General features: G+C 35.6%; 1 protein-coding gene across 7 annotated transcripts in view; it reads right to left on the bottom strand.

The window, feature by feature from the left end:
* KCNJ3 (potassium inwardly rectifying channel subfamily J member 3) overlaps positions 1-26,898 on the bottom strand; it is a 193,608-nt gene that overhangs the window by 104,938 nt on the left and 61,772 nt on the right. The window contains exon 4 of one of the 7 annotated variants that reach the window (XR_006273141.1): positions 7,513-9,899. The exons of the other annotated variants lie outside the window; for them this stretch is intronic. The gene's annotated coding sequence lies outside the window, so the exon portion shown is untranslated. Of the gene's footprint in view, positions 1-7,512; positions 9,900-26,898 lie in introns of those variants that run through there. 7 annotated transcript variants of the gene reach the window in all.

Below are 26,898 nucleotides of genomic sequence, written 5' to 3'. Positions count from 1 at the left end.
TTCTTCTGTGTATTCTTGTCACCTCTTAGTATCTTCTGCTTCTTTTCAGTCCATACCATTTCTGCCCTTTATTGTGACCATCTTTGCATGAAATGTTCCCTTGGTATCTCTAATTTTCTTGAAGAGATCTCTAGTCTTTCCCATTCTATTCTTTTCCTCTATTTCTTTGCCTTGATCACTGAGGAAGGCTTTCTTATCTCTCCTTGCTATTCTTTGGAACTTTGCATTCAAATGGGTATATCTTTCCTCTTCTCCTTTGCCTTTAGCTTCTCTTCTTTTCTCAGCTATCTGTAAGACTTCCTCAGACAACCATTTTCCCTTTTTGCATTTCTTTTTCTTGGGGATGGTCTTGATCACTGCCTCCTGTACAGTACAGGAGGCTGATGAATGGTACATCAAAAACCACTAAATACTCCAATGCTTTTCACAGGAATTATAATAAAGTAAATTTAAATTTAGAAATATCATTTAATATAATACTGAGTTAATAAAACTATTTTTGAGAAAAAAAATTTCAACACATTTGTTTAACAGTACAGTTCGAATAATTATAAACTTTCTGAGCTTTTTAAGACACTGAGATTGGTAAAGGCAAGAAGGCTTTGAAAGATGCCACTAGCATTTCTGATCTAGCTTATAAGAACTGGCCTCTGAAAACAGAATTTAAGGATAATAATTCAGAATGATTCTCAGCTTTCACATTGCTCCGATTTTCTGAGGTAAAGCTTAAAACCAATCAAGTACTTTATATGTGTTTTTTCTTGCTAAAGTACATTTTCTTTTCCACAAATTAAGGGAAAGTAACAAGGAAAGTGAGGGTGTTCCCAGGTAGTGCTATTTGTAAAGAACCCGCCTGCCAGTGCAGGAGACGTAAGAGACATGGGTTCAAGCTCCGAGTCAGGAAGATCCTCTGGAGGAGAACATGGGGAGGGCATGGCAACCCACTCCAGTATTCTTGCCTAGTGAATCCCATGGACAGAGGAGCCTTGTGGGCTACAGTCCATGGGGTCACAGAGAGTCAGACACAACTGAAACGACACAGCATGGCTTATCACAAGGACAGGAAAAAGTTAAGTTTACAATTCATCATCATACTGTCAAAAACCATACTTCAAGAACAAAAGCAACTGTTAGTGTAGATTTTATATTTCTGTGTTCCAACCATTCCAAATTCCATGATGTGCTTTTAATACCCATGAATTGCACATTAGAGTTTTCTTTATTCCAGGAATATGCAACAAATTAAAAAACAACTGAGAAACTACTGCCTATTATTCTCAGCTTTTATTTCTTGTTCCCTCTCTTTACTCAATGTCCTATCCCAGGGAGAACATAAATATAAGGATAGGGGATAGGGAATTAGACTGATCTGCTGAATATATTATTTGGCATCTGAAATACAAAAACAACCCTGCATCTTTGCAAGCAATTTCAGAATCCTTTATTTCTGTTTAGATTTCTCCTTAAATCCAAATTTTCAACACAGATGATTATTTTATGTCAATTTTGGCTTATGACCTCACTCAAAACCAGTCATCTTTCTCAGTATCAATGTATGTATTTCCAGCATCTTGACAGATTTCCTTTCACTTCTATCTTGGCCTCTATTTCCCAGCACACATGGGACTAAATGTCTACAATCCCATGTAGTTTCTCCGCTTGTTTTCAAACATAAACAAGGGAAATTCAAACTAATATATTATACCTGATACTTCTTAAAAAGTCACCCTTTGCATGAAGCCACCACTAATTTTGTGCTCCAAGTTCTTTACATAGTAACTTGTATAGTCTACCTTGCTAGTACCAATTTCTCCTCTAAGGATTAGAGGAATCCAAATCCTGACCTCAGTCTAAGGCTATGGTCTTGCTATTGATCAATGACATTGTCTAGTATCTAGAGTCTACTATACTCTTTAAAAGTGTTTGTTTCTTTTCTACTGAACTCTCAGAATACTGTGACCATGTTGGATGCAGCTGACACCAACAGTAATGAGTAACAGTGGCTTGATAAATGGCCCAAGGTATGACAGGTTCTACTTTATGGAATACACCACCTCTTAATTCCCAGAGTTGGGTCTGTCCTATTCTGCCTCCCTATCACTATCTTTTCATCTATCTGACCCCACTGGCTTTAAACTTTCCTACAGAAAAGTTTTTACTGCCAGTAAGTTAGCTTTATACAGCACCATTCCAGATTCACAAAAATCCCTCAATATTATTATTATTATTGAGTACTTTTATTACTTCATTTCTTATATTTAATACATTTGTAATTTATCTCACATATGTGAGGTACCGATTCAAATTTATTTTTTTCCAGATGACAGTTCACTTGTTCTAGTGTTATTCATCAAAAGTACTGTATCATTTATCAAAAAGGCCTGTTTTCTGTGTCTGTGTAGAAGAGATGACCTAGGTGGTTCTCCTTTTTCCATCTTCTGAACAAATTAATTTTAACAAACAACCTTTAAAATGTATCTTCTTGAGGCTTATTATCTATGAAAATAAATATAATATTTATTTTATCACAAATTTAACACATCAATCAAATTCTGCTAGCATCTTCAAAAGTTTGGCTTCAGTATTTTGCTCTGCAGAAGCTGTCATCCGAAGACTAGAATGGGGGAAAACAAAACTATTTCTAATAAGTTATTTAATGAAAATTACAGGATCTTTATGGATCCTTATGATTCCTGACCTCCCCCAATTCACTGCCTCCTCAGTACTTCAAAGCAATAACAAGAACAATATTGTAAGATTAATCAGTCATGGAATGAATAAAATCATAAAACACAACCCCTTTAATTCAGAAAATCATCTAATTAGCAATGGTATAAAATAATCACTCTTAATAATAATCCTTAAAAATAATAAATAATCCTTAAAACACTGCAGGCAAGAAAGACAAGGAAAAAAATTTAAAAACAGAGGCAAAAATTCCTCTTTCTCAGTTCCTTCAATCTGTCAAATATGCTGCTTCCAGTTTCCAAGAGCTGTGCTGGGGCAGAATTTAGGGCTAGGAAGATTTCCACCAACATGAATTCTACCCATCCTTCCAAGAAGTCTCAGTGACACTATTTTTTAACAAATTAGTTTGGTGCACAATATCTGGAATTTCAAAGGGAACTGTTGAAACAGCAATGAATTTCAAAGATATGAACTAATGGAGAAAGCATAAGAAAGCAAAAAATGCGATATCCTTTAGAGAAAGATAAAATATTGTGTTCTAATCCACATATATGGAATCTAGAAAAATGGCCCTGAAGAATTTATTTACAGGGCAGCAGTGAAGAAACAGACATAGAGAATAGACTTATGAACATGGGGAGAGGGGAGAAGAGGGTGAGATGTATGGAAACAGTAACATGGAAACTTATATTACCATATGTAAAGCAGATAGCCAAGGAGAATTTGCTGTATGTCTCAGGAAACTCAGACAGGGGCTCTGTACCAACCTAGAGGGGTGGGGTGGGGAGGGAGATGGGAGGGAGGTTCAGAAGGGAGGGGATATATGTATACCTGTGGCTGATTCATGTTGAGGTTTGACAGAAAACAACAAAATTCTGTAAAGCAATTATCCTTCAATAATAAAATAATTTTTTAAAAAGTTGTATCTTTTGTAAATATGTTTAACACTGAGAATTGTAAACTATTGAATTTCCCCCAAAGTGTGGAACTCAGTTTAAAATTTCACCCCTTACTGTAGTACTTTTCCAGAGCCAGCGATAGTAATGTCTGTAGATACAATCACAATTATAAATATCTTTTAAAAGACCTGAATTTATTACTGAAAATTTCTGCATTAAAACTACCAATAGAAGAATAATATGAGTATGCAAAATTTATTAATAGTTTCAGGATTCATAAAGCTTCCCTTCTACCCATGTCTGCAGTAATTCATATAACCACAGAATGTTGGCATCAGTGTATAGAGTCTATTACAAATGTAAAGAATATCAAAGCAATTAAACAGGATTTAGATTTTCAGCTAAAATAATTTTGCTTTAATTATAATGGCATTTATGCAATCTATGGCACAATTTACTGAAAGTTATTGAAAAGGCAAAAGCAAAGAGATCTGGAGTTTAATTAAAAATGACAGTTAAGGCCTATTCCAAATAACTTCTTATAGGAACCTTATCTAGTACTGCCAAGAATATTAATAACCTATTAGTAGCTTAGTAACCCTAGTAGATACAATGATAAGGTCAAACATATATTAAGCTCAGTTTCAACATTAACAGACACTCCCTATAAAAATGAGAACATAAAAAAATAGATTATTTTAACTAAATATTTTTCTTTCTAATTTGAGTAACAGAAAACTCTCTAAAACTAATCTCATTTTCCTTGAGGACTGAATTTCCACATAATGGCAAAAGAAAATTTGTAACTCATATCCATCTTAAGTTTCTTATCACATATTCTTTCATAAGAAATAATGATTCATCAGGTGAGAAATATAGTCAGACCTTTTAAAATATGTCACTGCTTATTTAAGAAACTAGAAACTAGGGTCAGTTAAAAATAATGTTTAGAATGAAAATGGTTAAATTGGTGAATGCAGAGATTTCCACACTTCCTCTCTTCATTGCTCCCTTCCTGCTTCAGTAATTTTTTTTTTCTTTACCTTTTTATACAAAAGAAATATCTGCTTGTTCTGTTCATTAAGCAATTAAATTCAAACAATTTACTAATTATTTATGCCCTTAACAACTTAGCAGTCATTTTAAAAACTAAATCAAAGGAAAAATAATATTTTATTTCATTCTTAAATAACTGGCATGTGTACACCTGTTTGGCACCATATCATATCATATCTCAAATCCTGGAATCACTTTGACTATCATTACCCCCATTTTCTATTACACACTAATTTTCCTTCTCGTAATAGCTTTGTATCACAGCACTGTCAAAAACCTGTATTTCACAAATATATGACAACATCAAAAGTAATGTAATGCAGTCTGATGTTGAAACTGAACTAACTTGAGCATGTAGCTTGTAGGGTGTATGGGAAATGTTATTGTATTTTCCTTGAAATTGTAAAATATTCCATAGCCTCTGTGAGTTCAATGGGAGTGCCTTGGCACATGGTTTAGAAACCACAGGGCTAAGGATGCTTTAGGATCACAATAGCAAAACTTAATGCTGGGGCTCCAAGGATCACATTCATTTCGAGAATTCCCTGTCAGTCCAGTGGTTAAGACTCAGGGTTTTCACTGCCCTGGGCCAGGGTTTGATCCCTGGTCCGGGAACTAAGATTCCACAGCTATGTGGCCAAAAACAATCATTCATTTCAAAAAACTATTAATTTTATGCAGTAGGATATCAACTGAACCCAAGTCAAAGATCACAAAGGTGACCGATGCATACTGCGTGCCTACACAGAGGCTGCAGCTCATGAGACACAAGGGATACAGCGAGGAACCAGGCAGAAAAAGCCACTTCCCTCCTGCACTTTACATTCTAGCAAAAACAACTAACGCAAAATATCTAAAGAAATGCTCATTATGTCATTTTATGTGTGGTAAGGGCTACAAAGGAAACTGACAAAGAGCATAGGCTGACTTGAGAATAAATACGGGTGGAGGGAATCAAGTTATTTTAAGGGAGATGAGAAGTCCCCCTTAAAAAAAAGATAACATGTGCAGTAAACTCTGAAGCAGTGATTTTCAATGGAAGGTGAGTCTGCTTCCCATGGGACATCTGGAAAAGCTTGAAGACATTCTGGCTGTTGTGACTGGGAGGGATGCTGCAGGCAATCCAGTAGGTAAATGCCACAGATGCTGCCAACAGCCTAGAATACACAGACAGCCCACATGTGCTAACCCCTGACAGAGAATTGTCTGACCCCAAATGTTCATGATGCTGAGAAGCTTTTACATAGGTGTGTGGGGAGGTGTGTGTGTTTGGGGTTGGTGGGGATCAGTGGGCATTCCAGAAAAAAGGAACAGAACTTACAAACTCTTAAATAGTAAGACTATAGTACATCCAATGGCTTCCCTGGTGGCTCAGATGGTAAAGTGTCTGCCTGCAGTGCAGGAAACCCAAGTTCAATCCCTGGGTTGGGAAGATCCCCTGGAGAAGGAAATGGCAACCCAGTCCAGCTCCCTTGCCTGGAAAATCCCATGGACAGAGGAGACTAGTAGGCTATAGTCCATGGGGTCGCAAAGAGTCAGACACGACTGAGCGACTTCACTATCACTTTCATAGTACATCCAATGAACAAAGAGAGGGTTTGTACAGATGGAGGCCAGTTTAGACAACTGCAACAATTCTTAAAATTCACTGAAGAAAGTTAGAGGAAAATGTAATCAAAAAGGCTGTTCTGCCTAAATAATCCTTAGGGTAAAAAGAAGAGGAGCACAGTAGCTGTCATTTTAATTATTCAAGGAAATATCGGGCAGTATATTATGATAGCATTCAACTTTACCTTCTGCTGTAAAATGTGACACAGTGAAGAAAATACTGATCTACACAAAGGCCTACACAGGGACTAAATGGCTGCGTCATGGCTTGTATTGGCCTCTGAGCAACTGTGAGATTCTACAGTTGATCAAGCATAACTCTGGTTTTTGGTCAAACCAAAAAACCTGAAGGGACAAAGAGAGGAGGGCATTTTATAATCAGAGACACTTTCACCCTTTAGCTTCCATTTAAAATAATTACTTTCATTACTTTGACACTGATATTTCTTTTACCCCAGAATGTAATTGATATAGTAGCTGCTGACATTTAAGTGCTAAGTTGTGCCCAACTCTTTGTGACTCCATGGACTATAGCCTGCCAGGGTCCTCTGTCCATTGGATTTCCCAGGTAAAAAAACTGGAGTGGGTTGCCATTTCCTTCTCCAGAGGATCTTCCCTCCCCAGGGACTAAACCCAAGTCTCCTATGTCTCCTGCATTGCAGGCGGATTTTCATACTCAATGACTTAGTAAACTGACAACAGAAACTGATGTCGCAACAAACTAATTTGTTTAAACAACATCTTTGAAGAATTCAGGTAGGATCCCCACCAGCTATAAGCCATCAGATGTAGGCTATGATAAGAAGCATACACTCTTAAAAAAGCCCTCCTAATATTAGCAGCTGCACAATAGATAAAACAAAGAGAAAGGATGTTTATATATATATATGTATATACACATGTTATATATATAAACATCTAGTTTATATGTAATAGGTTTATTTATATATATACACACAGACACATATACAGAGAAGGCAATGGCAACCCACTCCAGTACTCTTGCCTGGTAAATCCCATGGACAGAGGAGTCTGGTAGGCTGCAGTCCATGAGGTCAAGAAGAGTCAGACATGACTGAGCAACTTCACTTTCACTTTTCACCTTCATGCATTGGAGAAGGAAATGGCAACCCACTCTAGTGTTCTTGCCTGGAGAATCCCAGGGACGGGGGAGCCTGGTGGGCTGCCGTCTACGGGGTCACACAGAGTCAGACACGACTGAAGTGACTTAGTAGCAGCAGCAGATACATATACAAAACATCTAGTTTGTATATGATAGGTTTAGAGCTAAAACTTCTCACTTGTTTATATTCAGCTCCTCAAATATCCTCATGTTAAGGCAGAGAAAACAGGTCATACAAAAAGAAGTCACCTGTCCAAATCAGATTTGATTTACTGAAAAGAAATTAAAAAGGCACTCAATAACATATTTAAACTTTTAATAACTAAGTTAAAAAATCTAACAAAAGAAATTGGCAGAAATATGAATCCCAAAGCTACTATTATAAATATTCTGGACAAGGCATTTTCATTATTTTATTTTATCATCACAACAGTTCTGGAAAGCTTTGGAATCATTATGTTACAGATGAAGAAACCAGGGCTTGGAGAAATTAAATAATCTGCCTCAGCAGGTAAGTTCAAAGTAGAGCTGAGACGGGCTGGGACCTGGGACCCTTTGCTGCAGTGCATGCACCTGGATAAACTTCTCCTCCAGTAACAAAATATAGAGAAACTACATGGGACTGAAGGAGCAACGGAGATAAATTCTGGACAAAAGATACAAAAAGCCCCTCCTGCCACTTCTGAAGAGCCAGAAGCAAAAACAGGGTGTTGGGAGCAAAAGCAGGGTACTGTGCATGCCCCCTGAAATCAATACCACCAGACAGGGGTGGACAAACCACATAAGTCACACTTCCAGCCTGACCCCTGGAAACAGCCCTACCCTTACTCCATATAAGGAACAAGCTTCCACCCCATCTTCAGCAAACTTTCAAGCAAGGGAACCTGTTATTTATTCTTGCTCCCCTCTGCTGCAGCATAGCCCCAATAAAGCCTTGGCGAATTTGTCTGGACTCAGGTCAATTTCTTCTGATTAGTGAGGGACAAGAACCCTGGTTGGTACCAGAACAAGGAATTCTCTGTATTTTCAGCAGACCACCTGCTAGGAACTCTTTCCCAACCACCCCCCAGCCCATTTCCTTCAAAGCTTCCCAGCCTTCTCAATAACCAGTGGAGGTTACCTACACTATTTTTCAAGTCAACACCCAATTTAATGTGACAGCCACAGTTAGAAGGGACCATCATCCATTTTGATTTTCAGTTTGTTTTCTCTTTTTGATACTATTTCTCTAGGTGCAGGCCTCCAGGATTAGAGTCCCTCTAACCATAGCCCTCTGTGGTATCTCTTGACAGTTTATATAAAATCCTATTTGTTTCTGCAAACAACTCTTGGATATTGGAAATAGTACACACCCTGCTGCACAAAAAATAAAAACCAAGTTCCCAGGAGGTAAACTGGTTTTACCGGGGTACTTATGTAAACAAGTAACCATCATATCTTCAAACATCTAGTCCAAGTCTCACTTATTACAAGTAACTGCCTCCTTCACCTTCAACCAGGCTGAAAATTCTGGACCATTCTCTGAGACACATGTGGAAACATCACCTATACACACTGGGTAACACTGAGTGAACCTCTTCTAGATGTTTATTGCTAGATTATTCTCACCAAAATAACAACCTTTTAAAAACAGACACAGTATTTGATATTTGATACATAATATTAAAGGTATTTTCTTTCTCACACTAAATCAGATCACAGCCTTGCAAAGCAATTTCTTCAGAAGGCCCATTTGTTTCCCATTTCTTCAGTAAAAATCACCACTTAGTGGTTTAAGCACAAATTTGTTATCTTAGATGTCTGGAGGTCAGAAATACAAAACCAAGACATGGTAGGACTGAGTTTCTAGTAGAGGCTCTAGGAGAGAATCCATTCTTTGCCTTTTGTAGCCTCTAGAGGCTGCCTACATTCCTTGGCTTGTGGCCCCATCAACCTAGTCTCTACTTACATCAGTTACAAGTCCTTTTTCTACCTCCTACCTGCCTCTTTAGCCTATAAGAACACTTGTAGTGACACCGGATTCATCTGGCTAATCCAGGATCATCTCACCATCTCAAAATACTCATTACACATCTGCAAAGCCCCTTTCAATTGTAAGGTAATATTAATAATTCACAAGTTCTGTAATGCTGAGTATCCTAAGAAAGCATAATAAAACAATAAAAAAATATTGAAAATATAAAAGGATGGGAATATTATGGAGATTATGAGTTTCTCCAAATAAATATTATGATTATTTAAATATTATGAAAATTGCAAATTTCCCCACTTACGTCTAAAATTAAGATTCTGATCAGCATTCCAGAGAGGTTTTTTTTAGGGACTGATAAGCTAATCTAAGTTTTCAAACCACACAGTGAAGTCAACAATAAAAAAAAAAAACAAACAAGTCACAAGTGATATAATTTACTTACAGTTTAAATATGGGCAGAATAATCAATATTTATTTTAGAGATGCATACAAATATGATGAAAAGAAAAACTGTGCATGGTATTGATACACATCATTTCAGAAGAGTAATCTCCTTGGGGGAATAAGGAAGTAGAAAGAAGTGCAGTTAGATCTTAGCAATTTGTGTTTTTAAAACAAAATTTCAAACAAACATTTCAACTTTCAAACAAATGTTAAGACTGAGTAGTGGACACACAAATGTTTCTTCTTACCCATATGTTTGAAACATTTTATAAATAAAATTCAACTGAAATAGAACCAATATGAAGAAGGTCCTTGAAGTATATTGCAAAAAGAAGTGGCTCAAATGGCAAATCGCTTGGAACCACGTTAACATCAAAAGTACAACATCTCTCGGGTACATCTGAAATTCATCTTAGGCTAAACACTAGGCTGGAGGGCAGTTCAACTGTACGACGGACTAAGAATTGACATTAGTGTCCCAGAACTCTGAGTTTGTTCCGAAGTTCATCCCAATTTCACACAAACCTAGACTTTATAGCCATGAGACTCATTCTCGGTTGGCTACAGACAGCAATGTTATAAAAGAGCATTTAATGGAAGGATTGGGAGCACCATCTGTTCATGAGTCAGCAAAACCAGGGAATTTCTGTCATCTATTTTAATTCTTTGCTTTTGAGCCTTGTTTTCTGTTGTCAGAGGCCTCCAGGGCCAATTCAAGAGTCCAATCATCAGTGTAAGCTGCAAACTTACAATCACTAAGCATAATGCCCTGAAGAAAAACCTAAAAAAAGAGCTCTCAAGACAATTTAGAAGTACCCTTTTCCTTAAACCTGGGCTCTCAAGTAGTTAAATTGTCTCTTACATATTGAGTTTATTATTTAATCCAATTAAAGAATTGGCATTTGTTTCATGTGAAAAAAAAGATCCTTTTTCCTTTGTCACATTTCGCCTGTTGTCCAAGATTACAGTCCCTCCAGGGACACCCAATAGTACTAAGCAAAGTTCTAAACTTGGCTAGAAGCAGCTTGGACATCACTAGCTTTTGGTCGTTGCCTTTAATTTGTAATCAGTTGCATTTCAAATACTATGACTTCTCTGGAAGTCAAACATGATATAAATTCTGAACACTGTTGCTGACCCAGTGCCATCCTCCCCATACTAAAATAATCCTTGTTCTGAAATTCTGAGGGATCCCCTGCCAACATCTCTGCAAAACCACTCAACTTAAATGTAGGGACTAATTGTCAAAAGATTCTCTATTGTCAAGAGATTTACAAAAATGCCTGAAATTAAGGAAATTTACTTAGTCAAGATTATGTTCAATAAGCTTGAAATGCTGAGCATTTCTCCAACTTTAAGCAGAGAATTTTTAAGGAGGCCATCAAAATCAGAGATTAAAACTAAGCTTGCAAAATATACTGAAGTATCCAAATCTTTCTTCTATTTGATACTACATAATAAGATCTCATGTGCAGGGGGGAAAAGCCAAAATGTGCACAGTTGTAAGTTGGGAGATACAGAGATGAATGTAAGAAGGGGAAAAGGGCAAAGTTTACTTGATGGAGTGAAAATTATATTTTAAGTTCCTATTCCTATTTTTGATAGTCTAGAGGCACTATTTCTGATAAAGGAACAGCCTGAACCAGCTGTCGCAATACTAAACCTTCTTCCCCCAAAATATTCACTTCACTTATTATACCGCTCTGCTGCTCACAAATACAAAATCAGCAGCTTTCTTTAGTTGCTCATCCAGAAAGAGCCAAAAAAAAAATGAGGAATGGGAAGAACATTCCGTTGCATTCAAATATGTTGATTTATATTCTTCATTTGTAATACTGTATCTATTAATATACTGTATTTCACTCTAAAAAACCCACACTTGTGAAAATATTTATATAATGCCCACTTAAAAGTATATTTTAAATTCATTATTAATGTATTTGTAATGGCCTGTCAAGTTATCATATTTTTTTTTACTTATTTAATTTGGAAGGATAGAGAAGCCTAGATTTGTTAAGTTTTATAACTTCCCAAGATTACATAGTTTCCCACTAAAACTCACACAAAATCCTCTCACACATGTTTTGGTCTCTTTCTACTATAAATTTCTTACAATTTACAAATCTGAACCAATTCTTTTATCCTAAATATTAAATTAGACTTAAAAGAAAGGTATCTGCTCTCTTATGCCACATAGCACATTTGATAAAAATGGCACTGTGAACATACAACCATCTATAGAAGCAATTTTATAGAAATCTAGTATAAGGATTTCCAATATATAAAATATGAATCTATTTATTATTCAATGAATTATCAAACATGAGTCACAATTATACTAGAGGATAACAGCCCTTGAATACATAGTATAGTGTTAGTTTGAAAAATTAAATTACATACATATAAAGTGCTTAAGATAGAACTTTATATATAGGAGGTGATTAATATATACAATAATTGTTACAATCATTATCATTATTATTATTTACATTCATAGATAATAATTAATTCCCTTCTTATTGAATTAAGTTCCATTGTTTGTACACTAAATGAAGAATATAAGAAAGTATAGAATAGAGGCACTATCTATATATAAACATGAAATTTCTATCAACTTGAAGTAAGGAAGACAGATTCTATTCTATGATTGATCAAATGGTGATAATAAGAAGGCATGTACCATATATGCTATTTACACAAGACATAAACTGTCTGGAAATCCAGGAACCATAACAGAAAAATACTGAAGACCATTGGAATAAAGGTAAACAGTGAAGGTCCTCAAAGTGACATCTTTAAGGGGAGATGATGTGGAAAAACAGTAATACACTTAAAATAGAATTGGTGACAGAGTCTTCCAGATACCTATAGCTATACTGAAAAGAGTCAGTCGTGTCTGACTCTTTGCAACCCCATGGACTGCAGCCCACCAGGCTCCTCCATCCATGGGATTCTCCAGACAAGAATACTGGAGTGGGTTGCCATTTCCTTCTCCAGGGGATCTTCCCGACCCCGGGATCGAATCCAGGTCTCCGGCATTGCAGGCAGACGCTTTAACCTCTGAGCCACCAGGGAAGCCCATAGCTATATTAACTATCCCCAATTCACAGATGAAGATACTCTAGGAAGGTTTAATTAATTTATCTGATATAAAAAAGCTAGTAGAAACTAGAGGTAAACTCCAAACCCAAACTATTCAATCTATCTCACTAACCTTTAGATGAAATCATGTTACATTCTTTATATTCCTTTTGTGTAACTTCATTTCTATGTAAACTTAAAAGCAACAGAGAATATACTAATCTTGATTCAATATCAAACTAAAAGGAAAAGCAGGTTTGTGAGAAAAAAACATGAGTGAGAACCTTAGAATGAAATGTCTATCATTGCGCTCAGGTTTTATGAACATAAAATGCTGACCATAGAGAGAAACAACCTATAAACGCTAACAAAAATTAAAATTATTTGAATTTGAGTAATTTTTCTGGCCACAAATATTCACAGGGAGTCTTAATATTGCTTAGCATCAATCTTAGGCAGAATAATGTTTGTAAATGCCTGAAATATCAGATTAAATAAAATATTCAATAATTTAATGTTTAGCATCAAAATTCTAAAAATATCCTATGTGACAAATTTTGTCACAATGAAAATTCGGTAATATTTTGAATTAAATGAAAAATCAAGAGTCAATGATCTAAGCTTTCATCTCAAGAAGCTAGGAAAATACTGTAGCTCAACCTCAAGGAGAAATAGGAAAAAAAGAAAAAATAGTGTTAAGAAGAAATCAGTAACAAAAGTGGCAGATACAAAATAGGGAACCTCAACAAAGTCACCAGTCTGTTTTTTGAAAAACTTTTTTAAGTGTTGAAAAACCTCATGCAAGACTGATGAATAAAATACAGAGAAAATACATATTTCCAGTTATAGGAAAGAAAAGGCAGCTATCATTACAGATTAGAAATATTACAAAGATGAAACAAAGATATTATAAACAACTATGCATCAACAAATTTGACAAGTTAGAATAACTAAACAAATCTCTTAGAAATACACCTGACAAAACTGATACAAGAAAAAGTAGAAAATCTGAATAGTGCTATTACTGATAAAGAAATTAGATTTGCAATTAAAACCTACTACAACCTAAAGTTTTCTTTAACAGATAAATGGATTAAGAAACTGCAGAAGATAGATGAAAATGATGTGACTGACAAGGGCTTAATTTCCAAAATATACCAACAGCTCATACAACTCAACAACAGGAAAACAAATGAAAAATGGGCAGCAGAGTTAAACAGACATTTCTACAAAGACGACATACCAATGGCTAAAAAGCACAAGCAGAAATGCCCATCACTAATTATTAGAAAAATGCAAATCAAAACTACAATGAGGTATCACCTCACACCAATCAGAATGGTCATCATTAAAAAGTCAGTAAGTAACAAATGCTGGAGAAGGTGTGGAGAAAAGGGAACCTTCCTAAACTGTTGGTGGAAATGTTAAGTTGGTGCAGGTTCCTCAGAAAACTAAAAAGAGAATTTCTTGATAATCTAGCACTCCCACTCCTGGGCATATACCCAGACAAAACTGTAATTCCAAAAGTTACCTTCATTCCTGTGCTCACAGTGACACTATTCACAATAGCCAAGACATGAAAGCAGATGAATGATAAAGATGTAGTACATATATACAATGGAATACTACTCAGTCATAAAAAGAAAAAAAAATGCCATTTGTGGCAACCTGGATGCAACTAGAGAGATTATCATACTAGGTGAAGTAAGTCAGAAAGAGAAAGACAAATAGCATATGATATTCTTACATGTAGAATCTAAAATATAGCTCAAATGAACTTATCTATGAAACAGAAAAATCATACAGACACAGAGAAACAGATTTGTGGTTGCCCAGAAGGAAGAGGATAGAGGAAGGATGGACTGGGAGTTTGGGGTTAGTAGATGCAAACTATTACATATACAATGGTTCTCACAATTATATTACAGTTATGAAAGATATTAACATCAAGAGAAGTTAGGTGATATGTAAGTGGGAACTCCCTATATTATTTATCTAAGTTTTCTGTAAATATAAAATGATCTCAAAATAATGCCTCTTAAAAGAAAGGATATGACAAATTTCATGGAAAAAGAAGAAACTATGTATCATACTATTGAAGTAAATGTATTAAAAATTCTTGGAAATAACATCTGAATAATGTTTAAAATCTGTCATATATTAATATTAATGCCAAATTTTTTTTCCTGTCCCTATCCCATCCTTTCAGTAGTCTCTGGAAGCCAAGCCTTTTCCACCTCTATTTTTTCCTTTTTCAGATACAATTTTCAAAATGCCATTTTAAATTTGCGAGTCAAAGCCATTCACATGGTTAAAACAAATCAAAGAGGAAAAAAAACTACTCACTGGAAATTAAAATTTGGGTGAAGGACAAGGCATTTATGCTACAGTGCTGAGTCCAGAACTAAGACTACAATGAACATGATTTCTTATCATCCTAAATTCAAGAAAGAACAACAATATATAAAGAAACGACATGTGAAATAAAGGAGATATTTTCTCAAATGTTAGTGTCAACAAAAACTTAGTAAGCCAATTTTGTCATGCTATTTCTAAGTGGTTTCACATCAATCAGAAAGGCTGCTCTTAATAAACATTATATAAATAAACATTTACGGGGCAGTGTAATTGATATAACCTGTACTGAAAGCATGGGGAGCTGTCACATTATTGGCCTTTGACTTCATAATTACAGTTTTAACAATCCATTACAAGGAATATTTCAATAGCTCAAAAAGCCTTGCTACAAAAACAATAGTCATTATATTATAATCACTAGACAAAATTTGTGTGCAATAAGAGAGGATTAAGGTCTTCATTGAGGTGAATAATAACACTAATCAAAATAGGATTGCTGTTTTAGGACAATATGTGGTACATAAAAACTGTTCAATGTTACTTACATTAAACTGTCTCATATACTGATTGGTTATATCTATTAAATATTTGGGCTTCCCAGGTGGCACAGTGGTAAAGAATCCACCTGCCAATGCAGGAGACGTGAGTTCATTCCCTGGGTTGGGAAGACCCCCTGAAGCAGGAAACAGCAACCTGCTCCAGTATTCTTCCCGGAAATTTCACGAACAAAGGAGTCTAGTGGGCTCCACGGGGTCGCAGGAGTCAGATACGACTGAGCACACACACACACACACACATTAGATGTTTTAGACACAATTTGTCATATTTCATGTATGTTTTATTTCTGACTGCCATTCATCTCTATTAATGATGCTTTTGTTACAAAAATGTTAATCTTCATATAGTCATATTAACAATAGCTTTCTTATAGAGTTCTAACAGTTTCAATAGAATCCCAAACTTTCTAACACTTCATGTCTTACTAGAACAATTAGTATTTCTATTTTACAGTTAAGGAAACCAATGTATTTAGTGATATGAAGGTTTACATAGGATCTTATAAAGAGTAACCATTTGAGAAATATTTGAACCTAACAAGTAATACGTATTTGAGGAACTTGAGGAACTTACAAATGGTAAATATTCAGAAAAGGCTTCTGATTAGCCATTACTATGATTATTATTATTATCATCAAATGAAATTTCATATTTCCTCTTCCTCTAGTTAAGGATATACCAAATAAATAAATTTTAGTAAACTAATATTTTAAATCATAAAGTATAAAAGCATCTCCATTTCTTCAAGTTTCTCATATCCTCCTATTAAGCTTCATACTTTTTGTGTAACTTCCATCCTTCTGAAATTTATTCACACATATTTTGTAGTTTGTGTGGCAGTTTATATTATTATTATGAATGGGTTTAATTTTCTCATCACATTTCTTAATTGGTTATTGGTGTTGCAAAGGAAAACTATTGATCTTTATTGGTATTACTCTTTTAATGACAATAGTCTATTTTAAAAGAAAAGTGATCTCAATTTCAGTACACTGATCCATTGTTTCTGTATTCAAGATTTTTAAAACAGAACCATTTTGCTTGCACAGTTGGTTTAAGAAGGAATTAATTGAAAATAAAATTAAAAAGCTGTATTTCCCTAAATGTATTAAAAACAATTTTAGCAGATGTTACAGGATGAATTGTGTCCCCTTCAAATTCATACACTGAAGTTCTAATTAAACCCCAACACTTCAGAATGTGTCTGTATTTGCAGATAGGGCTTTTAAATGAGTAATTACACTGAAAAGAGATCATAGCTGGGTCCTGCTCCAATATGACTGATGTCATAGAAAGAAGAGATACAAGAGGCAGACACAGAAGGAAACCATGTGAAATCACAGGGAAAAGATGCCCATCTACCAGCCAAGGAGAGAGAAGCCAGAAGAAACAAACTTGAGTTGAGACCTTGATCTTGGTCTTCTAGCCACTAAAACTGTAAGAAAATAAATTTCTGCTGTTTCAACCAGCCAGTCTGTGATACCTTCTAAGGCAGCTCTAGAAAACTAATATAATAGAAGCAAGTAATTCAGAAGTAACCTGTTTTCATTTTAGAAGAGAGAAATCAGTATCAGAGAAGTCAGGTTACTCTGCCAAGGTCATAACACTAAGCAAAGGAAAAAAAAAAAAAAAAACCAACAGTATTCAAGCACAGTTTAAAATACAGAAAAGCAACTGATAAAATATCTTGGGTTACAACCCTCTGAGATGAGGGTTATAACTATATCCTTGTAGAGTTTAACAATTTGGGGTTATGCCTATGCAACATATGACAATCAGATGCAACCAAAGATTATTTGGCTTGAGGGGTTGGCAAGTTAACTACCTTTATGAACTATGATAAAGCAGATCTCCTAAAACTTTTGAACAAATTCAATTTTCCATGGACATACAGATGAGCTGGCTACAAATGTAGACATCTGAGAAAACTTTAATATTGGGTGGAGGTCATTTGGTGTCAACTAAGTGTATTTGAAAGGTCTTTTACTTGTCAGCGAATCTGTTATTTAGTGGTCAGTGGCAAAATTCCTAATCAATAATTTATACAAAATTAATAGCTTCCAAAAGAACAGACTGACATCTATGTTGACAAGAATTTACCCTACCATTGCCCATTCCAACCAAAAATAAGAGCAGTGATTCTCATTATGCAGTGCATCTGGTAACTTTGAAAAATGGAATGAGAACAATTCCTGCTAATGTTGAATAGTGAAAATATTAACAGTTTCTTTTTCAATGAGTCTGGTCAGTTGAAACCTGTACAGTGCTTTGCAAGCCAGTTCATTTTTACCACCAAGTGAGGGAAAAGTCAAGCAGCTGACAGAGAATTGTCAATTTTTTCATTCCTATAGTATATTTACCATGTGAAATCACATGAAACAACTTGTGTTTCCCAGAATATCAGTCTTCTCACTGAAAGTAATATTTAAAAGAAAAATTTGAATTTTATCACTGCTTCCTGAGCATGTAAATCATTATTTATGAATAAAGGAGTATAGGTGTCTAATAAATTTGTCAATCAATGTATGACTGATAGTTTTTAATTCACTCATATTTCTTCTAAATTAGATCTTACTTACTTACTAAATTAGATCTTACTAAATTCTGGATGAATTTAGTTCCAAGATATAAGACACAGGGTCCCAGGCATCCTAGAGATGTAACAAAGAATTGCTTCCTTACTTGTTCTCGCTGGATAATATCATACACCTCAACAACTGGAAAAGAAAAACTAGCCTCTGCCAGAGAACCCACCTGTACCTTTCAACTTTTCAGTTCTAAAAGGTGATAATCAAGGTAAGCGATCACACCTCTAAGATGCCAATGCATTGGCTTCCCTGGTGGCTCAGATGGTAGACAGTCTTCCTGCAATGCAGGAAACAAGGCTTTAATCCCAGGGTTGGGAAGATCTCCTGGAGAAGGGAATGGCTACTCACTCCAGTATTATTGCCTAGAGAATTCCATGGACAGAGGAGCTTGGTGGGCTACAGTCAAGGGGTTGCAAAGAGTTGGACACAACTGAGTGACTAATACTTTTATATTTTACAGAAGTTTTATTTGAAAGGCCACTGTACCTTTAGTGCATGAAATAGAATAAAGAAAAAAAAAAGGACAAGTGATCTATCAATTTAAACTAATTTTAAACTAGGAGTCACATTATCTTTTTAAGTATTGTTTAATAGGCATATATGCGATAGTTATGAATTTGGTTATGAATTCAAGTGGAAGAAAAGTCAAGATGTAAATTTAAAACAATCAAAATAACATAATAGGGTTTATTTTTTCTTGTCACAAAAGGGTCACAGAAAATTCTAACTTATTCATGTATTATATTTTGAGGTGGTAGGTGGTAGAGTCAAGGAAGCTTAATGATCTCTAGGGATTTATTAGAGTTCCAGGGAGGCATATTTTGTCTAGAAAACTTGAAGAAGAACTGAGTTTAGTGAGAATTGGACACTGAGAAAATGCTCCCTGACCAAGCCCACGTGTTCATTGAAGATTAACTGTTTTCCTGCCTTGGGCACTGGAATCTTTTACTTTATTTCCCAAAGTCATGGTCCTTGGTATTTGGCTCCATCAAACATCTGGTCTTCCTCTAGGACTCTATAGTGTTTTGGGCTCAATCAAAGTCTTGCCATTTCAAAAATCTACAGCTCTAAACCCATTTCTCTTGAGAAATTACATTCACAGAGGGCTATTTGTCCTTTTCAAATTCAAGAAATAACTCTTCTTTCACTTGTCTGGAAAGGGCATAAGATGGCAAAGCTGTTTACCTGTAGTGATGGGGGTAATGTAAGCAGAGTTCAGACTTTTAGAAATATTAATGTGGTGCCTTACCACCCCAATTTACCCCTCCACTACACCCCCATTTTCCCACAATAGGGATAAAAAACATATTATATTCATTTGTCCCTAATGAAACCACAGCAACAACAATAAAAAAAAAATCCTAGACTCTAGTTTTCTTCTTAAAAATATACCTTGTTTTATTAATTTTATAAGAAAAAACAAAAAAAATAAAAAAGTAAAGTAGAATACTAATTGAAGTTTCTCAATGTCCCTTTCAGTAATTCTTTAGCCTTATGTTTGTAACTCTTCTAGTTTGCAAACCATTCTAAAAGAACTAGAGAATATAGCTCTAATCACTCTGATAAATGAGTACAAGGAATAACTGTTAACAGCTCAAAAGGTACACATTTTATGACAAATGTAATACTGACCTCTCAAGAGAAGCATTATTTTCAATTCACTTCTTACTTAATAGACTATAAAGTACAACTCTAAAGTGGGTTTATGCAGTGAAAAAGTACTATAAGCTTGGTATGTATCCCCTGCTGCACAAAAATAATGTTCTGGAGCTTCTCTCATCTTCCAATGGCAACAGCAGGAAGTAGTTTGCTTGCTAGAAGTTCTTACTGCCATTGTACAATGGGCAGACTCGATTATATTGATATGATCTGAGCAGCAAGCAATTATTGCTTATTTAGATAAAAACACCGTCCATATAATTATGATGTCATAAGACAGGAGATGCATTTCACAAATGATTTTCCAGGAAGTTATAGCAAGAAGCATCTGAGAGAAGAATTTGGTGCTTATTAATTTTCTATGTAGCTTTAGCCATTTTTATGAACATTTTTGTGCTCACTGTCATTTCCTTTCAAAATACATACATTTCAAATACATATATATGTGTGTATGTACACCCTTACCACCAGTAATGATAATATAATAATATCATTATATGTCTTTATAATTTTAGTACATGTCTATCTATGAATCAAAAATGTTTATAAATTTCTCTAGTAGAAAACCAGTTAATAGATTTTATGGTATATATTTTATAAATAAAATAAAGTTCAGAGGGACTTCCAACCCTGGGAAGACGGAGTAAATATACTTATCCCTGTGTCTCCAGTTAAGCACAACTAAACTCCATAGATGTTATATTTGAAGCAAACATAAGAAAACTGAAAGAGAATGAGGCAAAATAGCGGTGGCTCTCAGGGCCCAAGAAAAGACACAGTAACTAGTTCACTGGATTTCCTTTTTACTTCATATATATCCCAGACTTGGAACAAAAGAACTCACAACTAAGAAACACCAAAGGACACAGACATAAAAAGCCTCAACAAAAGCGTGGTCCCTCTAACCAAAAGAAAAGAGAAAGGACAGCCCAACAAGATGGAAAGCTGTTAGGCAAAAATCCTACTCCAGTCAAACACCACACAATAACCTTCAGCCCTTACTTCCCCGACACCAGCAAGTGTCAAGTGGGGAATACAGATTTCCACCCTCACCTGCGGTAACAAAGGAGCCCACTTCTACTGGTCTCAGAGCAGGCTGAGTAGGGAACTCCTACCTTCTCCTCTCTGGTGTTGGTGGAGACCACATGAGGAATCTGGATTTGTATAACCAACAGGCAGTAACAAGGTATCCCCCCAACACTGTTATGGTAGTGTCAGAGGAGGCCTGGTAGAGAGACAGAACTTTCGCCATAACCATGTGACACCCCTCCACCTCTACAGTCAGCGGAGGCCACGCGTGGAGACTACGGTGGCTTTGCTACACCTCCCCAACAGAGAGATACCAGCAGAAGCCGAGTAGAGGGCCAGAATTCCCATTCCTGCTCAGCAGTAAAGAGGAGACAATGCAGGCTGAGTGAGAACCTAAATTTCTACTGCCCTCTTACCTTCTCCCATCCAAACAGAGTCAGAGGAAACCAGCCAAACCAGAAAGGTTAAATAAATTTCAGAGACCCATAAAATGTCCACTAGTCATTCCAAGAACCAGGAAGGTCTCAAACTAAATGATAAAATGCAACCAACAGATGCCAAAACCAAGATGACAAAGATGCTGTTAATTATTTGAGAAAAAACTGAAAGCAGACTTCCTAAAAATGCTTTAATGAGCAAGTGTAAAGCCACCTGAAATAAATGGAAAAGACAATCTCATCAAACAAATAGAAGATATAAAGATAAACAAAATGGAAATTTTAGAAGTATAAAGCACAGTAACTGAAATAAAGATTACCAGGCATACAGAGGGACATTAAATAATGATAAAAAGCCAAATCACCAAGAAGATATAACCACCCTAAATGTGCTCATACCCAAACAGCAAAGATGAAAAACATGTGAAACAAAATCTGACAGAAATGAAAGGAAAAGTACCCAAATTGACAACTATAGTTGGAGACTCAAAACCCCCTTTTTGTCCTATTGATAGAACAGTTACACGGAAACTAGGAAGGATACAGAATAAGCTGACTCATCCGCCAACAGAATCTAATCAACATTTATAAAATATTCTACTAACAACCATCAGAATGTACATTAATTTCCAATACCCACAGAACCTAGAACAAGGTAAATAAATAAATAACAACAAATAAATCTCATCAGGTTTAAAAGAACTGAAATCATGTAGCATGAGTTCACTGACCACAATGGAACCAAATCAGGAATTAGTGACAGAAGATACAAGGGAAATCTCCAAATACTTGACAATCCAACAACATACTTCTAAATAATTCCAAGAGGAAATCTCAGAGGAAATCCAAAAAAGCACAATGAACTGCATGAAAATGAAAAAAATAATATACCTGGTGGTGGTTTAGACCCTAAGTCCTGTCCGACTCTTGTGACCCCATGGACCCACCAGGCTCCTCTGTACATGGGATTTCCCAGGCAAGAATACTGGAGTATGTTGTCGTTTCCTTCTCCAGGGGATTGTTTTACCTAGGGATCTGTGTCTTCTGCATGGCAGGCAGTCTCCTGCACTGCAGGCAGATTCTTTACCGCTGAGCCAGCAGGGAAGCCCCGCACATATTGAAAAAAGCACACAACATAGATAAAGCAACACTAGAGGGAAATGTATGGCACTAAATGCATATGTTGGCACAGAGGAGAGGCCTCAAATGAATAATCTAAAATCCTACCCCAAGAACTTAGAAAAAGAAAAGTAAAATAAGCCCAAAGAAGCCAGAAGGAAGAAACAATAAAGTACATTAAAAAAAAAAAAAGAAATTAAAAACATGGACTTCCCTGGTGGTCCACTGGTTAAGAATCTGTCTGCCAATGCAGGGAACACAGGTGTGATCCCTGTTCCAGAATAATTCCACACGCCACAGTGCAAAAAGACTGTGCACCAAGCTACTGAATCTACTCTTTAGCGCCTATGAGCCACAACTAGGGAGTAGCCCCTGCTCACCACAACTAGATAAAACCTATGCACAGCAAGGAAGATGAGCACAAACAAAAGTAAAAAAAATAAATAAAAAATGAAATTTAAAAACAGAAAAACACTCTAAAAAAATCAATGTTGCAAATAGTTGATTTTTTGAAACAATTACCAAAATCAACAAAACTTAATCAAAGGTCTAACAGAAAAGAAGGAGGAGAATAAATGTAACCAATGTAAGGGTTACCACCACAGATCTTGTAGACATTAGAAAGGCTTTTAAGAGAATACGATGAACAATTCTACACAGAAATGTTTGACAACTCAGATACGATGAATTAATTCCTCAAAAAAAACCATGAACTAGCAAAATAGAATATGAGATAGAAAATATGAACAGCCTTACAGATACAAAGAATTTAATTCCTAACTAAAAATCCCCCAAATAGAAATTTTTAGGCTGGTTTCACTGGAAAATTCTACCAAACATTTAAGCAGTAACTAATACCCATTTTATACACTCTCTTCCAAAAAACAAAAAAAACCGAAGAGGAAGGAAGTACTCACAAATTCACTTTATGAAGCAAGGATTATCCTGATACCAAAACAAAAACAGTACAAAAAATATCAATATCCAAGCTTCTCTGGTTGCTCAGTGGTAAAGAATCCACCTGCCAATGCAGGAGACATGGGTTTGATCCCTGATCTGGGAAGACGCCACATGCCTCAAGCAACTAAACCCATGTGCCACAACTACTGAACCTTTTCTTTAGAGCCCAAGAGCCACAACTGCTGACCCATGTGCTGCAATTACTGAAGCTCGCACGCCCTAGAGCTTACACTTGGCAACAGGAGAAGCTATTCCAATGAGAAGCCCTCGTATTGCAACTAGAGAGTAGCCCTTGCTCGCTGCAACTAAAGAAAAGCCCAGACAGCAATGAAGATCCAGCACAGCCAAGAAAAAAAAAATTTTTTTAAATAAAGAAAATAAACTGTTAACTGTCATGTCAATTAAAAAAAAATATTGATATTCCTCATGAATATAGATGCCAAAATTTCTAATAAATATAAGCAAATAGAGTTCAGCAACATATAAAAAATAATTACAAACCATGACCAAGTGAGGTTTATTCCAGGGATGATAGCTTTTTCAATGTGAAAAAATCAATCAATATGATCTACCACACTAGCCCATTAAAAGAGAAAAATCACTTCATTATATTAATTGATGCAGAAAAATATTTGACAAAATTTAATATCCATTCATAAGTTTAAAGATACTCAGAAAATAGGAATAGGGACTTCCTTAGTGGTCCAATGGCTAAGACTCTGCACTCTCTGTGCAGAGTTTGATCAGGGTTTGACCAGGGTTTGATCCCTGGTCAGGGAACAAGATCCCACACATCTCAACTAAGGGTTCTCACACCACAACAAAAGATCCTGTGTGCCACAACTAAGACCCAGCACAGCCAAAATAAATAATACAAATAAATACTTAAAAATACAAAAATAGAAATAAGAGGGCAGATTCTTCAACTTTATAAAGAATATCTGCAAAATTATAGGTAACGCTATATTTAATGTTAAATAATGAATGCTACTTTTTCAAATAGAGACTAAGGCAAGAATGTCCATACTAACAATGCATAATCAACATAGTACTGAAAGTTCAAGTCTATGCAATTATGCAAGAAAATAAAAATGCATTCACATCAGAAAGAAATTTATAAATAAAAGTTTATAAATGACATGATTTTCTATGTAGGAAATTTCACACACACAAAAGTATATATATATTTATAAAATGTCCTAGAATTAATAAATGAGTTCAGCAAGGTTACAGGTATCTCTTAGTCCATTCAGTCTGCTATAACAGAATTATCCTGGACTGCGTGGCTTATAAACAAACAGTTCTAGAAGCTGGGGAGTCCAAGAGTATGGCACCATCAAATTTGTTGTCTGTTGAGTTTCCGCTTTCTGGCTCAAAGATGGCCATCTTTCTGCTGTGTCCTCACAAGGCAGAAGGGGCAAGGGAGTGCTCTAAGGTCTCTTTTATACAAACACTTTTCCTGTTCATGAAGGTTCCACCTTAAAGGCCCCCCTTCCTAATACCATCACAGTGGGGATTTAACTTCAATATATGAATTGGGGGTGGGGGGAGGAAACATAAATATTCAGTCTATATCAAGGTAGAATATTTTAAAATCTATTTTTTTTTATTTTTTAAATCTATTTTATCCCTATATACTAGAAATGAACACAGACACTCAAATTAAAAAATAATAATAATAATACCATAACAATCAATAAAAAAGAAAATACTTAGGAGTAAATCTAACAAAACATACACAGGATTTGTGTCCTGAAAACTTATTAAGTGCTAAGTGTATATATCAAAGAATATCTCATAAATGGGGAGACATACATTGTTCCTGAATTGGAAGTAAAGAAGTCAATTCTCCCCAAATTGATCTATAGGTTCAAACTAGTATGTTTCAAAATCTCAGCAAGGTGTTTTATAGACATGATAAGATTACTCTAAAATTTTATGAAAAGGCAGAAGGACTAGAATTTCTAAACAACCTTGAAAAAGAAAAAGGCAGGAAGAATCTGTCTACCTGATTTGAGACTTACTATACAACGGAGAAGGCAATGGCACCCCACTCCAGTACTCTTGCCTGGAAAATCCCATGGATGGAGGGAGCCTGGTGGGCTGCAGTCCACGGGGTCACAAAGAGTCGGACACGACTGAGCGACTTACTTTCACTTTTCACTTTCATGCATTGGAGAAGGAAATGGCAACCCACTCCAGTGTTCTTGCCTGGAGAATCCCAGGGATGGGGGAGCCTGGTGGGCTGCCGTCTATGCGGTCGCACCGAGTCGGACATGACTGAAGCAACTTAGCAGCAGCATACGACTATAGAAATAAGACTATTTGGTTTTGTCAAAGCAACAGACACATAGATCAATGGCACAGAGCAGAGAATCCAAAAATAGATCCACACAAATACACCTAACCCACTTTCAACAAAGGTGCAAAAAGCAATTTGATGGAGAAAAGATGGCACTTTCAACAGCGCTAGATCAATTCAACATTCATTGGCATACATGGAAAAACGAAACTTGATTTAAATCTTATGCTACATACAAAAGATAACTCAGACTTACATGTTAAATGTAAAACTCAAAAACTATTAGAAAAAAATAGAAAACATTCTTTGGGATCTAGGGTCAGGGGAAGAGGTATTACACTTCACTTGGAAAACATAATTCATAAAGTAAAAAGTTGGTACCTTGGACCTCATATAAATTAAAAAATTTTACTCTCTAAAAGACCCTGTGAAGATGATAAAAAGATAGGCTACAGACTGGGTGAGAATATTTGCAAACCACATAACCAACAAAAGACTTGTGTCTAGAATATACAAAGAACTTTCAAAATTCAACATAAGCAATCTATAGAATAGTGATAGAAATATTCTGTATCCTGACTGTTCCAATGTCATTATCTTAATTGTGATGTCACGTTTATAATTTTGCAAGAGGTTACCATTAGGGGAAATGAGGTAAAGGGTACATGGGATCTGTACTACTTCTTAACAAGTACATGCAAATTTGCAATTATCTCTTAAAAAGTTTAAAAAATTAAGACTCAAAAATGATAACTGATTCTGAAATTAGTTAGAAAGATGCCCTAGCTCTTTCTTATGAGTCACTCTGCCTGAGTTAATCAAACTTAGAATATGGTCGTTCCTCGGTATCCACAGGGAATAGATTCCAGGACCTCTGAAGATACCAAAATCTGAGAGGTTGCTTAAGTCTCTTATACAAAATGGGTAGTATTTGTATATAACCTACCTATATCCTCCCCTATACTTTAAATCACCTCTGGATTACCTGTAATATATAATACAGTATAAACATTATAT

This window comes from Cervus canadensis, chromosome 15 (assembly GCF_019320065.1).
Source record: "Cervus canadensis isolate Bull #8, Minnesota chromosome 15, ASM1932006v1, whole genome shotgun sequence".
Lineage (NCBI taxonomy): Eukaryota > Metazoa > Chordata > Mammalia > Artiodactyla > Cervidae > Cervus > Cervus canadensis.
This window is presented reverse-complemented; position numbering and strand designations above follow the sequence as displayed.